At 40.6% G+C, this 16,579-nt stretch overlaps 1 protein-coding gene across 5 annotated transcripts in view; it reads right to left on the bottom strand.

The window, feature by feature from the left end:
- Positions 1-16,579, bottom strand: part of LOC132398153 (ecto-NOX disulfide-thiol exchanger 2-like) — a 295,748-nt gene that overhangs the window by 239,630 nt on the left and 39,539 nt on the right. Inside the window, exon 2 of one of the 5 annotated variants that reach the window (XM_059977201.1) lies at positions 7,583-7,710. The exons of the other annotated variants lie outside the window; for them this stretch is intronic. The gene's annotated coding sequence lies outside the window, so the exon portion shown is untranslated. The remainder of the gene's footprint in view (positions 1-7,582; positions 7,711-16,579) is intronic. 5 annotated transcript variants of the gene reach the window in all.

Here is a 16,579-nt window from a genome sequence, read left to right as displayed (position 1 = left end):
CACTCTTTTGGTTCTCACCCTTTTCCACCACTGAACCCCCAATGAGAATGGGACTTGCTGACATTGTGTGAGGTTGTTGCTGCAACACTATGCAAACCAGCTGACTGATCATGCTCCTGCGCACCTCCTCGTTGCCTTCTGAGATTCTACCAACAGTGGTGTCATTGCTGAATTTGTACATGGTGTTTGTGGCATGCCTAGCTACACAGTCTGAAGTGTAGAGGGAGTACAGCAGTGGGGTAAGCACACATTCTTGAGGTGCACCTTTGTTGACTGTCAGTGAAATGGAGACATTGTTAAAGATCTGCACTGACTGGGCTTTCCCAATAAGGGAGTCAAGAATGCAGTTTCAGAGAGAGGTATAGAGGCCTATGTTTTGAAACCCGTTAATTAGATTAATAATAATTGAAGAAGAAACTGGTGGTAATTAAGACCATGAAATAAATAGGATGAAGTGGTTCAATGTGTGATGATGGACAGTATAACACTATAACACTTTTTTCAGCTTCACCAAGTAGTAGTGATGCTATCAGATAAGATGGAAACAAGAAGATTGGTCATTTTGTTAAAATGTGATGCAAAATTAACAATGGGTTCACATATCCAAGGTCTCAATAGCTGGCAAAAAAGATGGCTGTTTCTATTATGAAAATTTATACCAGGAGGTCTAAGTGAAGGCAGCGAAATATCCAAGTGATCAGATCTGGTTATGAGACACAAAAATGAAGTCTATGAATGAAGCCTCAGGAACAATCAATTCCACACTCACCTATGCCAGACTGGCTCAGTACCAATAACTAGAATGTGACTCATTGTGGGAAATGGAAAAGACACTGCATCAACCAATACAGTCAGCAACAAAAAGAAATGGGTTAGATGATGAATGGTTGACTAAAACGAAACAGTCTCATTAGGGGAGAGCATGATGAATAGGAGGGAGGTGTGTCATGGAAACATGATTTAACTCCTTGCTAAACACTAAAATGAGAATTTGGGATCAACATTTCAAAATGAGGCACAATGAATATGAATTCATAAAATGGGAACCACAAGCCTGAAATCAAAAGAAAATCACCAAGTTTAACAACATGAGAGAAAAGACAGTGCTACTGCAGGACACAGAATAAAAGAATTATTAATAGAATATTTGCAATAGTTAATAAGGAAAAGCTGTGTAATTTAGTGACTACGGCTGTAGTTTCTTGTGAAAGAGCCATTAATCTAATAAAACACTAAGTTTTCTGGTAAAAGTGAGGGTAGGGTCCTTCAAGGAGTGTGAAGAAAACCTTAAATGTTGAAGATTTATTTGATTTGAAGAACTAAGGTATTTGTTCAGGGGTACTGCCAGCAATGATCCCTCAAGCTTTATCCGAATTAAACCTCACCATTTATTCTATTTTGTTTGTGAGAGCTTTTTGGTTGCAGATGAACTGCTACATTATTACAACAACATGCACCCTTGAAATGCTCTTTGATGCCTCAAGACAATTTTTGAACACCATAGAATCATGATTTGTTTGCATTTGTATATGACCCATTATTTTCTGAAAAAACACTCAAGAAACGCAACAGAGCAACAGAGGATGAGAGGTGACCTGACAGAGGTGTATAAGATGATCATGTGGATAGCCAGAGGCTTTTTCCCAGGGCTGAAATGGATAACATGAGGGGACATAGTTTTAAGGTGCTTGGAAATAGGTGCCGAGGGGATGTCAGGGTAAGTTTTTCCCGCACAGAGAGTGGTAGGTGCACAGAATGCACTGCCAGTGGTGGTGGTGGAAGAGGATAAAATAGGGTAACATGGTACCTTAACATGGTACTTAGAAAAATAGAGGACTGTGCACTAGGGAAATTCTAGGCAGTCTCTACAGTAGTCAGCATAACATTGTGGGCCAAAGGGCCTGTAATGTGCTGTAAATTTCTATGTTCTAAACCTTAGCTAACAAAACCAGAGCTTACTTGGTGTCACCCCACAAATTGATTTCCTCTATTCTACCATCTCCTGCCATCTCAACTTCTTACTCTTCTATGAATGCTTCTTTTACTACCTTTAGTGGTACATTGCTGATCTCCCACATTCAGCAATTCCTTTTCCAACACTTCAATGTCACATGTCTACCACTCTATGAGCTACCATATATTACCTGATCTTGCATCCCACACAGGATTCTACATACTACAATCAAGAACTCACATCAAGACTCAACATCCCAAAACTTCAAACACCAGAATAAAACCAAACTACTTACCTAACAAAAAATTATTCTGGTTCTCCTTTGCAAGTTCCCTACACTTCATGACCCCAAGGCCACTCCTCAAGAAAAGCATTCTAGCACGTCTGAACAGCAGCCCTATAGGTCCCAAAAGTTCAGAAAAGTTAACTCCCATCGAGGGGCAACTCCACCATATTTCTCTGAAAAAATGATAAAATTTGACCAACCTAAAGGCTCAATTTCAAGCTTCCATTCAAGAATATTCAAATGTTTAACTTAAACGTTTGTAGCACCACAGTAGCATGGCAGTTAACTGAATGCTATTACAGCTCGGAGCTTTGGAGTTTGGATTTCAACCCCAGCATCCTCTGCAAGGAGTCTCTGTTTGTCCTCCCTGTGGAATGTGTTAGTTTTCTCAAGTCCTCTAGGTTTCCTCCCACAGTCCAAAAATGTACCAGGTAGGTTAGTTGGTCATTGTAAATTGTCTCATGATTAGGTTAGGCTTAAATTGGGGCTGTCAGTGCTCTTGCCGCAACTCAAAGAGCCAAAAGGGCTTATTCCATGCTGTATCTCAAAATAAAATAAAATTTAGTTCTAAGAAAAAAATAGAAATATCTGCCACACTTACTCACTGTGATGCTTATTTCAAATCAGCACAAGCAATGGCACAAATGAGCAGCTACAATATAAAATTCCCATTTGATAACTTTGTTTTACTGTACTATATAATCAGAAGATCAACTAATTGTTCTCTGCAAGTACAGGTTAAAAATCAATCTCAATATTTTATCACCTTCAACAAAAATACAACATATAACTATAAACTGCAGCCAAATTTCCAACATGTGCAGACTTTTATACATTTTATGTATTTATACTCAATGAAGGTATTCAAAAATTTTCTGAATTTTTTTCCCCATTTCTTCTGTCATGAGTTCTGGGTATTCCCAGCATGATCCACGTTTTACATCCATCTCCAACTGCCTTTGAGGAGATGCTGCAAGACACTTTCTCGAAATACTGCAATCATTATGGTGAATATACTCCTGCAATGCTTCTGGATTTACTCTCATTTTCTAAATTTAAAATATATTGAAGTAGGACTTTCTGAGCTAATCTATAAAACATTGTGCATCATGTCAAATCAAAAACCCATAAATTATTTACTAAAAATTAGAAAACAAAAATGTGAGGTTGATAAAAGTGTTCATCCCTTTGTAATTACTGCTAATTTCCTCAGCTGCAACACTGTACCAATCCACCAACTTGTTGATGTAGAAAATTGGGGGAATCACCTGTTTTCAATGAATTCATAAGAATAAACCTGTAAGATCCAACAATATGATAGATTTTCAACAGACCAAACCGAAATGAAGACAGACCATTCAAGACAAGTCAAGGAGTTCCTCATAGAGAAGCACAAATCTGGGGAAGGGTAGAGATTATCTCAAAGGCACTGAACAAATCTCGGAACTCAGTGCAGTCCATCATGAAAAAAAGTGGAAAAAATATGAAGTCACAGCCACACAGCCTAGGTCGGGCCACCCCACTAAACTTAGCTGCAGGAGAAAAATAGCATTTGTAAGAAAAGCTACTGAGATGCTAACAGTCACTCTGATGAGCTACAGAAGTCAGTAGCTGCAACTGGAAATGAAGTTATTGGCTCCACAGACTTGAAGACCTGCACAAAAAAGGTATTTATGAAAGAGCAGCAAGGAAGAACCTGACTAAAAAAAAACATATCCTTGCCCATAAAGATGTTGCAAAGTATCACTTAGAAAATACTGTAAAGAAGTGGAAGAAGGTCTTTGAGTCAGATAAGACTAAAGTGGAACTTTTTGCCTCAACACTCAATTGCATGTGTGCTGCAAATCTAATACTGCACATCAGTCAGGTAATACCATCCCTACTGTGAAGTATGGAGGAGGTAACATTGTGTTATGGGGATGGGAAATTTAGTCAGGACTGACGAGAAAATAAACACGAAAGTAAGTTCGTCTTTCAGCAGGACAACAGCCCAAAGCACACTGCCAGAGCAATTATGGATTGACATCAAACAAAGAAAACTGATGCCCTTGAGTGGCCCAATCAGAGTCTTGACTTTAATCCCATTGAACATCTCTGGCAAGTCCTCAAGACTGCTGTCCACCGTCACTTCCCTACTAACTTGGCACAGCTTGAGCAATTTTGCAAGGAGGAATGGGCAAATCTTACTACATCATGTTGTGCAAAGCTAATAAGACTTATCAAAAAAGACAACTGGCTGTAATAGCTGTGAGAGGTGGTTTAACTTAAGTACTGAGCAAAGGGGATAAATACTTTTGAACTGCTGGCATTCCAGCTTTTCATGTGTTATAATTTTCCCTGTTTTGTGGGCTCTGCTGTGAAAGAAAAAAGGAGCATGTGATTCACAAATAAAAATTCTCAGTTAAATTGATAAAATATCCTTAGTTGTAATGCTCGTTTATGTCAAAGGGTTGGGGGCTCAATACTTTTTATAAAGCACTTTATTTGTATATCAGGTCGGTGCACTAATTAAAGGAAAACCTGCAGTTTGTATACAGTAATATGGTAGCATGTACCGCCATGTATACTATTTAGTGTGTTTGTATTTAATATGATACATCAGTTACAAAAAAACCTGCAATCTGTTGCAGAAATAATAAGAAATAGAAATCTTGAGGATAGCGGCAGGGCTGAAACACATTCAAAGGATGAATATCCAACAGTAGTATAATAGTGCTGAACACAGAACATGCAGGAGACGGAGAAGTTACAAAAGCAGATACAAGTTTGCAAGGGAATAAGTGGGAGAGTTCAACAAACATGACAATATTGCTGCATCAGGTAACTAATTTACTCAACATTACATAAGCTGGATGGAGAAGAGGAGGTTACAACTGACATGATTGGAACCAAAATTTAAAGGAAAGTTAAGCCCCAGCACTACAAGAGTAACAGGTACATCTGATGAGTTAAGGCCAAAGCCACAAGGATAGGGGACCGGGTGCTCAAGATCCAGCAGTTATTGAAGTTTTTTTTGTTCTGCCAGACCACATTTAAGGCTTAGTCCAAATTAAGATACAAGATCTGAATTCCAGCAGTGAGGGAAAAGTGTCTGTATTTGGTAACCTTTAACTGAAGTTCACTGAGAAACTAACACACCTCAAACCTGCAATAAAAACAGATAGCTGTGCCAATCACCTCAAATTAAAATAATAAAACACCTAATGACAGCAAGGGCAGTTAGACAACACCCAAATTTGAACCAACAAGTTGCTAATGCACTCGAGTCACAAACCATAGGTGCTCATTATCTCTAAGACAAAAAAGAAACTAACCATGCATGGAAGAGAATAATGATCCCCAATTGCCCTACCAACAACCTATGATGAAATTAAAATGGAGGGGTTTGGGGAGACAAATTTACCAAAGGTTTAGTTGAACTAGTCATGTAACTAGAGATAATCAGGGTTGAGGATGCTAGGATTCTAAGTCTGTCCCACCCCACATGAACACAAAGTCTGCAGTCAACAAACTATATTCTATGGACAACAGGCTTGAATTGGGATACCCAGAGGCCCTTTTCATCAATGCGAATGACTTTAACCAGGCCAATTTCAAGAGAGTTTTGCCAAATTACTACCAGCATGGTTTCCTGTCCCACCAGGGTCCAAGCACCTTCAAAAATTTCTGTACAACCATCTAAGATGACCACTGGGCTATCCTCCATCCACGTTTTAGTGAATTGAACTAGCAGGTTGGGCTGTTACTTCCTGCTTACAAACAGAAGTTGAAATGGGAGAATCCAGTCCAGAAAATCGTAAGAGTGCTGGCCTAAAGAAACGAATGAGCTTTCTCGTGACTGCTTTGAGTTGGCTGACTGGTCTGTGCAGTTGGCTGGCATGGGAGAATATGTCACCACTATCACGGACTTTATTAGCAAGCATGCTAAGAACTGTGTACCAAAAGGACAATAGAGATGTTTTCAAATTGGAAAGCATGGATGAACCAGGAGATTCACTTTTATCTGTAGTCTAGATCTATAGTATTCAATCAGATGACTCTGACATTTACAAGAAATTAAGATATAAACAAGATATGAAGCTATAAGTGATGCTAAGAGACAGTACCAGTCAAAAATTGAATCCTATTCCAGCTATAAGCTATGGCAGGGCTTACATGCTATAACAGGCTACATAAAAAGGTCAGGCAGAATCACAAGCAACAGCATATCCCTTCCCAGTGAGTTTAACACATTCTATACATGCTTTGAACAAAAGGGAATGGGTATGTCACCACGAACCTTGACAGTCACCGTCAAGATCAGTCTTCTGGAGGATGAACCCATGGAAAGCACTGGGCCCAGTCTGTGTCCCTGGCCAGATCCTGAGATTCTATGCAAATCAGCTGGCAAAGCTACTTGCAGATATTTTTAACCTCTCCCTGTTTCAGGCTGTGGTTCCTCCTACTTTAAGACCACTATCATCCTGGTACCCAAGAAAAACAGGATAACACGCCTTAATGACTACTGCTCAGTGATTCTGACATCTACCATCTTCAAGAACTGATCCATCTTCATGCACTAATGTCTTCCAGATAACCTCGATCCAATACAATCTGTCTACTACTGAAACAGATCTCAGGTGGACACCATCTCCCTGGCAGTACATTCATCTCTGAAGCATATAGACAGTAAAGGCACCTATAACAGACCTTATTCCATGCAAACTCATCACCAAATTCCGGATCTTGAGAGTCAATATCTCCTTCTGTGGTGAACTATGTGCCTGTCGGGACACGCTCCCTGCTGACTGCTCCTGTGGCTCCTCCCACAGGCCCCTGTATAAAGGAGATCTGAGGCCTGACGCTCGGCCTCAGTCTCCAAGACATTGTATGATAGACACTCACTCCTGGTTCCTTCTTCCAGTCAATAAAAGCCGATATCTCGCCTTACGTCTCAGTGTGAGTTATTGATGGTGCATCACCTTCGGCAACAGGATCTTCTAACCAACAAATTTTAATCAGTATGGATAGAAAGCAACATTTCCACCATGATTATTCTCATCACTGGTGCTTGACAAGGTTGCTTCTTTAACCCACTATTCTACTCCCTGTACAAGTTTGTAAATGATATCAATGCAGTGGGCTGTATCTCAAAAAAACTTTTTAGGCCTGGAAATTATCCAGTATTATTTTCCAATACTGTTCTTTGAGATTAAAATGAATTTTTGTTATATTTGGGATTTTAGCCCTTAGCAATTTGTTACTGTACATTTTCTTTGGATTTTCAATTCATAAATTTCATGGGCACAAGATAGAGATTGTTAGTTATCCCTGTATTTACTAAGATCTCTGTTCTTGTTTACCTCATTTCATCTGTAACTTGTATCTTCAGCACTTTGCAGCCCTCAGACTTGCCTTTCAGATGAAAATCTAACAGAGCGTGCTGTAAGATGTTCTACTCCAGCACTCCCTGGATCATAATGCTTATCTGCTGTTAGGGAAAGAAATGATTTTATTTTATTAACATTTCTTAGAAAAAGCTGATGCATAATTTAGTAAATCCACACCTCAGATTTCTCAGTGCAGACATCTGTATTCCAAGATCTTTATGAAAGGGCAGTTTCTGAAGGCAACTCATAAATAATTCAGATTAATGGCTGGCAGAACAAACCTCTGAAGCTTGGCATTAAACTTCATCAAGATTAGACAGAGCCTTATTCTACATGCAGTTACAAAAAATATGCATATATAAATTTTCAATCTCTAGTTGCTTGAAGATTTTTAGTCATCTATGCATTATATTGCAATATTTATGAGAAATTATAAAATTGCTGCTCGAGTCAGATTGGCAATTAGATATACCGTAGATTCCGGACTACAGAGCGCACCTGATTAAAAGCCGCACGCTCTAAGTTTAGAAAGAAAATCAATTTTGTACTTGTACAAGCTGCACCGGATTTTAAGCCGCAGGTGTCCCACGTTGTAATATGAGATATTCACACAGAAAGATATTACACGTGAGGATTTTTTAACTTTTAATTAAATCCGTATGGTAACAAACAAATATATATTGCAAATGCTTTTTTTCGAACAGTGCCTGTAACACAGCTACTTTTAAATATACATACATATCGGTAACACACAAATTACGTTGCGTATACTTTTTTACTGAACAGTGCACGAACAACATTCCAATATCTCCTAACGACTGGTAAAAAAAATATATATATTGCAGCCTACCAGGAAAAGTTATTGATCGCCTTCTTCATCTTCCTCCTGTGCACTAAAACCATCAAAGTCCTCTCCTTCAGTGTCCGAATTGAACAACCTCAGGATCTCGTCACTCACTTCAGTCTCTTCGTTGTCACTCTCACTTGAGCGCACGCGGTCCTCTTCATCACGCAGCAGTCCAGCCTTTCGAAACCCGCTGGTGATGGTGGAAGTTGTGACACCGCTCCACGCATTTAGGATCCACTGGCAGACTTGAGTTAAAGATGCTCTTCGCATGCGTCCTGTTTTGGTAAAGGATTTCTCGCCGCTCGTCATCCAAGCCTCCCACTCAACGCGCAGCGCCACTTTAAATGCCCGGTTCACGCTGATGTCCAGTGGCTGCAAATACTTCGTGGTGCCCCCAGGAATCACAGCTGGAATTGAGTTTGTACTCTTGATGGCAGCTTTCACTGAACTTTCATTGTCAGCCGCTTAAAAAATCACCATCAGTGGAAGCTTTAGTCCGGATGCTGTGCAGCTCAGAACACAAGTAAAATGCGTTCTCTCATGGCCACTTGTTTTCAGTGTGATGGACGAGTCACCTTTTTTATTAGCAGTCCGAGTGAGAGGCAGGTCAAACGTCAAGGGTACTTCATCCATATTTATGATATCATCTGGCCCGATGGAATTCTCCGCTATCTTTGTTTGAGTGAATGTGCGGAAGTTAGCAAGTTGTTCCTCGTGGTCGGGAGGGAGCTGCTGACACAGAGTCGTGCGTACCCTGACGGACAGGCCTTTTCATCTCATAAATCTAAAACACCACAATGGCCCACCTCTAAAATCTTCGATTTTCATTTTGGTGGCAATTGCTTTAGCCTTCAGTCTGATCTACACAGTGGAAACACCGCGGCCGCCTGCTCTCTGTGTGTTAACCCAGTCTTCAAGAAAGTTTTCAAGTTCGGGCCATCTGCTATGATTACCTCTGAAAGCTTTTGTCGTCTTTTTGCATTGACTCAGTTCTTCACTCTGGCGTCTCCGTCTCAACATCGATTTATTTATGCCAAGATTATGTGCAGCAGCTCGATTTCCTTCTTCAACCGCCAGATTGATCGCCTTTAACTTAAAAGCTGCATCATATGCTTTTCTTCGAGTGTTTTCCAAGTTGATGAGGGTGAGTATAAATGACTGATTAACAATAATTTAATTGTGAAAGTGCGCTTGATTTATCGTCCAATTTCATTGGACCTCTGAACTACTCATCAATTTTATTGGTCTACTGTTACGAGGCAAAATGTTTTTGCCGGCATGAAAAAAAAAACATGCATTAGCCTCACCGTAGTATAGGCCGCAGTGTTGCCGCAGTGTTCAAAGCATGGGAAAAAAGTAGCAGCTTATAGTCCGGAATTTACGGTAAATGAAGCATTTGAGAAATAGATGTGAGATGCTTTAAAACTGATCCACCACGGTGGCATTATGGAAACAATAGTAGTCAAAGGAGGTACTCAGAAAATTCTTGATCATTGGAAATTATGCACGAACTTCCACATGAAGACAATACTATAATAAATACAAGAGGTAGACAACTGGAAATGTTAGGCCTCCAACTGAGATGCATTGAATAACTAACAAGAAAATTAATTGTTAGATGCATATTAAAATTAAAACCTTAAGAAACACTGGCAATGTTATTTTATCATCCATTATCCAAATTAATAACAGCTGTCAGATATTTTAAAATATTTTAAACTAAGCGTGTACTCATCAGAGCAGTGGCTTTGGCCTTTCATCATCAGAAGGCAATGCCAATACTTTGAGTGGAGTGGAAAATCATAGGGAGAGAGGGGCTGGTATTTGGCAATTCAGTAACTTTAGCAAGTGCAATTGCAGATTATGCTGATTCATATCCTGAAATAATAAAGAATACAAGTACTCTAATATCATTGTCTTTTATTTCAACCTACCTCAAGCAACAACACAAAAGTGCCACTGACACCTAAAATATAATCTACTACTTTGTTTCAGTGGGCTACTATACAAGCTGAAAGTCAACAATTAAAACTCTGCATCTATGATCATGAAGAAAAAATAAACACCATATTTTATCCTTTTGTTACTTTTAAACATATATTGTAGCTCAACATTATCTATTAACAATCTGTAGGCACTCTTTGCATTTTGTGTATTTATGGTCAATTAAGGCTTGAACACTTTTCAGATTTTTTAAAATGCATTCACTTTTAGCGACTTTGGCTCCAAGAGCAACACTAATATTTAATACATATCCCTGATTACCCTCGAGAAATAGTGAGCAGCTACCTTCTTGAAACATCCATTTGGTGATGTTATACTTGGTCACAGTTACTGATTCCTTTGTGGACAGATTAGAAGTAGACAGTTAAAATTCATACTGAACATGATCTAAAAGAACGAATATATTCCTAACCTTGGAACAATGAATATTCTAAAGGATCAAGAGAAAGGGGAAAATGAAACAACTCTGCCATTGCAACAGAAAAACTAGAACCATAGAACATTACAGTACAGAAACAAGCCTTTTGGCCCTCCTTGGCTGTGCCGAACCATTTTTCTGCCTAGTCCCACTAACCTGCACCTGGACCATATCCGTCCATACATCTCTCATCCATGTACCTGTCCAAGTATTTTTTTAAAAATGTTAAAAGTGAGCCCACATTTACCACTTCATCTGGCAGCTCATTCTACACTACCACCACTCTTTGTGTGAAGAAGTTCTCCCTCCTAATGTTTCCTTTAAACTTTCCCCCTTCACCCTTAACCCATGTCCTCTGGTTTATTTCTCCCCTAACCTCAGTGAAAAAAGCCTGCTTGCATTCACTCTATCTGAACCTATTATAATCTTATATACTGCAATCAAATCTCCTCTCATTCTTCTATGCTTCAGGGAATAAAGTCCTAACCTATTCAACCTTCTGTAACTCAGTTTCTCAAGTCCCCCGGCAACATCCTTGTAAACCTTCTCTGCACTCTTTCAATCTTACTAATATCCTTCCTGTAATTCGGTGACCAAAACTGCATACAATACTCCAACTTCAGCCTCAATCAATGCCTTATACAACCTCACCATAACATTCCAACTCTTATACTCAATACTTTGATTTATAAAGGCCAATGTACCAAAAGCTCTTTTTACTACCCTATCTACTTGTGACGCTGCTTTTAGGGAATTTTGTATCCGTATTCCCAGATCCCTGTTTTCTACTGCACTCTTCAGTGCCCTACCATTTACCTTGAATGCTCTACCTTGGTTTGTCCTTCCAAAGTGCAATACCTCACACTTGTCTGTATTAAACTCCATCTGCCATTTTTCAGCCCATTTTTCCAGCTGGTCCAAATCCCTCTGCAAGCTTTGAAAACCTTCTTCACTGTCCACTACACCTCCAATCTTCGTATCATCAGCAAATTTGCTGATCCAATTTACCACATTATCATCCAGATCATTGATATAGATGACGAATAACAATGGACCCAATTATGATCCTGTGGCACACCACTAGTCACAGGGCTCCACTCAGAGAAGCAATCCTCCACTACCACTCTCTGGCTTCTCCCATTGAGCCAATGTCTAATCCAATTTACTACCTCACCATGTATACCTAGTGACTGAATCTTCCTAACTAACCTCCCATGCAGGACTTTGTCAAAGGCCTTACTAAAGTCCATGTAGACAACATCTACTGCCTTCCCTTCATCCACTTTCCTTGTAACCGCCTCAAAAAACCCTAACAGATTTGTTAAACCTGACCTACCACGCATAAAGCCGTGTTGACTATCCCTCGTAAGTCCCTGTCTATCTAAATATGTGTAGATCCTATCTCTTAGTGCTCTTTCCAATAATTTACCTAATACCGATGTCAAATTTACCAGCCTATAATTTCCCAGATTACTTTCAGAGCCTTTTTTGAACAACGTAACAACATGAACTATCCTCCAATCCTCTGGCACCTCACTCGTAGATACCGACATTTTAATTATATCTGCCAAGGTACCCGCGATTTTAACACTAGTCTCCTTCAGGGTCCTAAGGAATATCCTGTCAGGTCCTAGGGATTTATCTACTCTAATTTTCCTCAAGATAGCAAGCACCTCTTCCTCTTCAATCTGTATAGGCTCCATGACCTCCCTACTTGTTTGTCTTATTTCCATTGACTCCATGCCAGTTTCCTTAGTAAATACAGAAGCAAAAAACCCATTTAAGATCTCCCCCATTTCTTTTGGTTCCATACATAGCCGACCATTCTGATCTTCAAGAGGACCAATTTTATGCCTTACTATCCTTTTGCTCTTAATATACCTGTAGAAGCTCTTTGGATTATCCTTCACCTTGATTGCCAAAGCTTCCTCATGTCTTCTTTTAGCCCTCCTGATTTCTTTCTTCAGTGTGTTTTTGCACTTTTTATACTCAAGTACCTTATTTGCTCCCTGTTTCCTAAAAATGTCATACATCTCTCTCTTCTTCTTTATCAGTTCCAATATCCCTAGAGAACCAAGGTTCCTTATTCTTATTCACTTTGCCTTTAATCCTGACAGGAACATACAAACTCTGCACTCTCAAAATTTCTCCTTTGAGGGCCTCCCACTTACCAACCACATCCTTGCCAGAGAACAACCTGTCCCAACCCATGCTTTTCAGATCCTTTCTCATTTCTTCAAATTTGGCCTTTTTCCGGTTTAGAACCTCAACCCGAGGACCAGATCTATCTTTATCCATGATCAAGTTGAAACTAATGGTGTTATGATCACTGGAACCAAAGTGTTCCCCTACACACATTTCCGTCACCTGTCCTAACCAGTTTCCTAATAGGAGATCAAATGTTGCATCCTCTCTAGTTAGTACCTCTATATATTGATTTAGAAAACTTTCCTCTACACATTTTACAAACTCTAACCCATCTAGACCTTTAACAGTATGTGGAATATGTGGAAAATTAAAAACCCCTACGATTACAACTTTATGTTTCCTGCAGTTGTCTGCTATCTCTCTGCAGATTTGGTCCTCCAATTCTCACTGACTATTGGGTGGTCTATAATACAACCCCATTAATGTGGTCATACCTTTCCTGTTTCTCAGCTCCACCCATATGACCTCGGTAGCCAAGCCCTCTAACCTGTCCTGCCTGAGCACAGTTGTAGCATTTTCCTGACTAGCAATGCCAACCCCACCCCCACCCCCCCTTCATCCTTCTGCCTCTGTCAGGTCTGAAACATTGGAACCCTGGAACATTAAGCTGCTAGTCCTGCTCCTCCTGTAGCCAAGTTTCACTAATGGCTACAATGTCATAAGTCCACATGTCAATCCATGTCCTCAGCTGGTCAGCCTTCCCCAAAATACTCCTTGCACTGAAATAGACACATCTCAGAAGATTATTACCACCACACACAACCCTTCTATTTGTGACTTTGCATGAACTTTTAACATCATTTATCTTCACCCCTGCTCCACTATTTACTCGGGCACTCTGGTTCCCATCCCCCTGCAAATCTAGTTTAAACACCCCCCTCCTCCCCCCAATAGCACTAACAAACCTCCCTGCAGCATATTGGTCCCCCTGTAGTTCAGGTGTAACCTGTCTCTCTTATACAGCTCCCACCTGCCCTAGAAGAGGTCCCAATGATCCTGAAATCTGAAACCCTGCCCCCTACACCAGTTCCTCAACCACGTGTTCCGCCACCAGAGCATCATAATCTTACCCTCACTGGCACGTGGCACAGGTAGCAATCCTGAGATTACCACCCTCGAGGCCCTGCTTTTTAACTTCCTACCAAGCTCTCTATACTCACTCTTCAGGACCTCCTCACTCTTTCTTCCTACGTCATTGGTACCGATCTGTACCATGATATCTGACTGCTCACCCTCCCATTTCAGAATGCAGTGCTCACGATCAGAGACATCCCTGACCCTGGCACCCGGGAGGCAACAAACCATCTGGAAGTCCCTGTCACAACCACAGAACCTCCTGTCTGTACCTCTAACTATCGAGTCCCCTATCACTACCACTCTCCTCTTCTTCCACACTCCCTTCTGCACTGCAGAACCAGACTCAGTGCCAGAGATCTGGTTGCTGCAGCTTGTCCCAAGTAAGTCATCCCCCGCAACAGTATCCAAATCGGTATACTTGTTGTTAAGGGGAACAGCGACGGGGAGCCCTGCCGGCCCTTTCCCCTTCCCTCACCTGACGGTAACCCAATTACCTGTGCGCTGCTCCTTTGGCGTAACTACCTCCATGAAACTACTATCTATAAACAACACACACAAAATGCTGGTGGAACACAGCAGGCCAGGTAGCATCTATAGGGAGAAGCACTGTTGATGTTTCGGGCCGAGACCCTTCGTCAGGACTAACTGAAAGGAGAGATACTAAGAGATTTGAAAGTAGTGGGTGGAGGGGGGAATTGCGAAATGATAGGAGAAGACCGGAGGGGGTAGGATGAAGCTAAAAGCTGGAAAAGTGATTGGCGAAAGTGATACAGAGCTGGAGAAAAGAAAGGATCATGGGACCGGAGGCCTTGGGAGAAAGAAGTGGGGGGGGGGGGGGGGGAGTTTACTTCTATTAATGCCCCTCCTCCCCTTCTTACCCGATCCCTCACATATTTAGTTGTTGTTTTTTTCTCTCTCTCTCTGCCCATCACCCTGCCTGTTCTCCATCTCCCTCTGGTGCTTCCCCCCTCCCCCTTTCTTTCTCCCGAGGCCTTCCGTCCCATGATTCTTTCCCTTCTTCAGCTCTGTATCACTTTTGCCAATCACCTTTCCAGCTCTTAGCTTCATCCCACCCCCTCCAGTCTTCTCCTATCATTTCACATTTCCCCCTCCCCCCACTACTTTCAAATCTCTTAGTATCTCTCCTTTCAGTTAGTCCTGACGAAGGGTCTCGGCCCAAAACGTCAACAGTGCTTCTCCCTATAGATGTTGCCTGGCCTGCTATGCTCCACCAGCATTTTACGTGTGTTGTTTGAATTTCCAGCATCTGCAGATTTCCTCGTGTTTGCTCTACTATCTATAAACTTCTCATTCTCCCTGACTTCCCACACCCTGCAAGAGGAGCATTCCAACATCCTGCCTGGCATTCTCTCTACTCTAAACGAACAAAACAAAACTTACCAGAACCTACCCTCGCCTCTGCCTGTTCACGCCAAAGCCTGTTGAGCCAAAGCCATCCCACTCTGACTCAGTCCACTCCGACGATGGCCGCTGTATATGGCGGTCTTTTTTTAAACCTTTGGCGCGCTACGTCATGCACCTGCGCGGTCTAGTCTCTTTTCCCCCAATCAGTAAAAAAAGCTTCTCTCCAAGATGTCTTTAGTCCTTAACTCTCAGCCTTTTGCTTCGATCTAAAAACTATTTGATAAGTGTACTGCAAAACTATCTTAATGAACTCTTGTCACTATATTTTGATGCTGCTCAATTCTAAATCATACTTGCTTGTTATTGTTTCATTCTACTGTTCCAATTCAAACGAAACATTCCCATCCCATTCAACCCACTTACTTCTTTTTCCAAGTCCTATAAAATTCAACATCACTTATATCCCAAATTAAATTATTTACTAAAATTAAGCTTCATACTGCAAGACAACAATAATCATAAAAAATATTTAGAAACTTGTACATCATTACTGATGGAACATTAAACCAATTTGAAGAAACGCTGCTTTATATGCATTTAAAACAAAATTATAGTAATAGATCACAAACCTGAACATTTTTAAATTTAGTTTCAGCATAGTCCATTCCTGTGAAAAATATTATGACATGAACAAACATGACAAAAATTAGATATGCACGCATCCACTTCAAACCCTCTAGTTATTTGAAGACAATTGCTAACCCTAGATGGCATATTACAATATTCATGAGCAATTGCTGCTTTATTCAGACAGTAAATTGAAATAATTTGTGTCAGAGTGAGTGCAATGCTCATTCCACAATTTTAGTTAGCAACTGTGCTGCATCCAACTTCACTGGATCGAAATGCAGAAGTGCTCAGGCCTCTCAGCTAATTCAGTACAATTCCCAAGTGTCACTCCAAATATTAAAACTGCCTGTATAATTATCTTCTTTTGACATTTCATCCTACTTTAATATGAGGAATACAACTGAATGTATTTGCTGTTAAA

Source organism: Hypanus sabinus, chromosome 8 (assembly GCF_030144855.1).
Source record: "Hypanus sabinus isolate sHypSab1 chromosome 8, sHypSab1.hap1, whole genome shotgun sequence".
NCBI lineage: Eukaryota > Metazoa > Chordata > Chondrichthyes > Myliobatiformes > Dasyatidae > Hypanus > Hypanus sabinus.
Note: the sequence above shows the minus strand (reverse complement) of the source record. Positions and strands in the feature narration are given on the sequence as shown.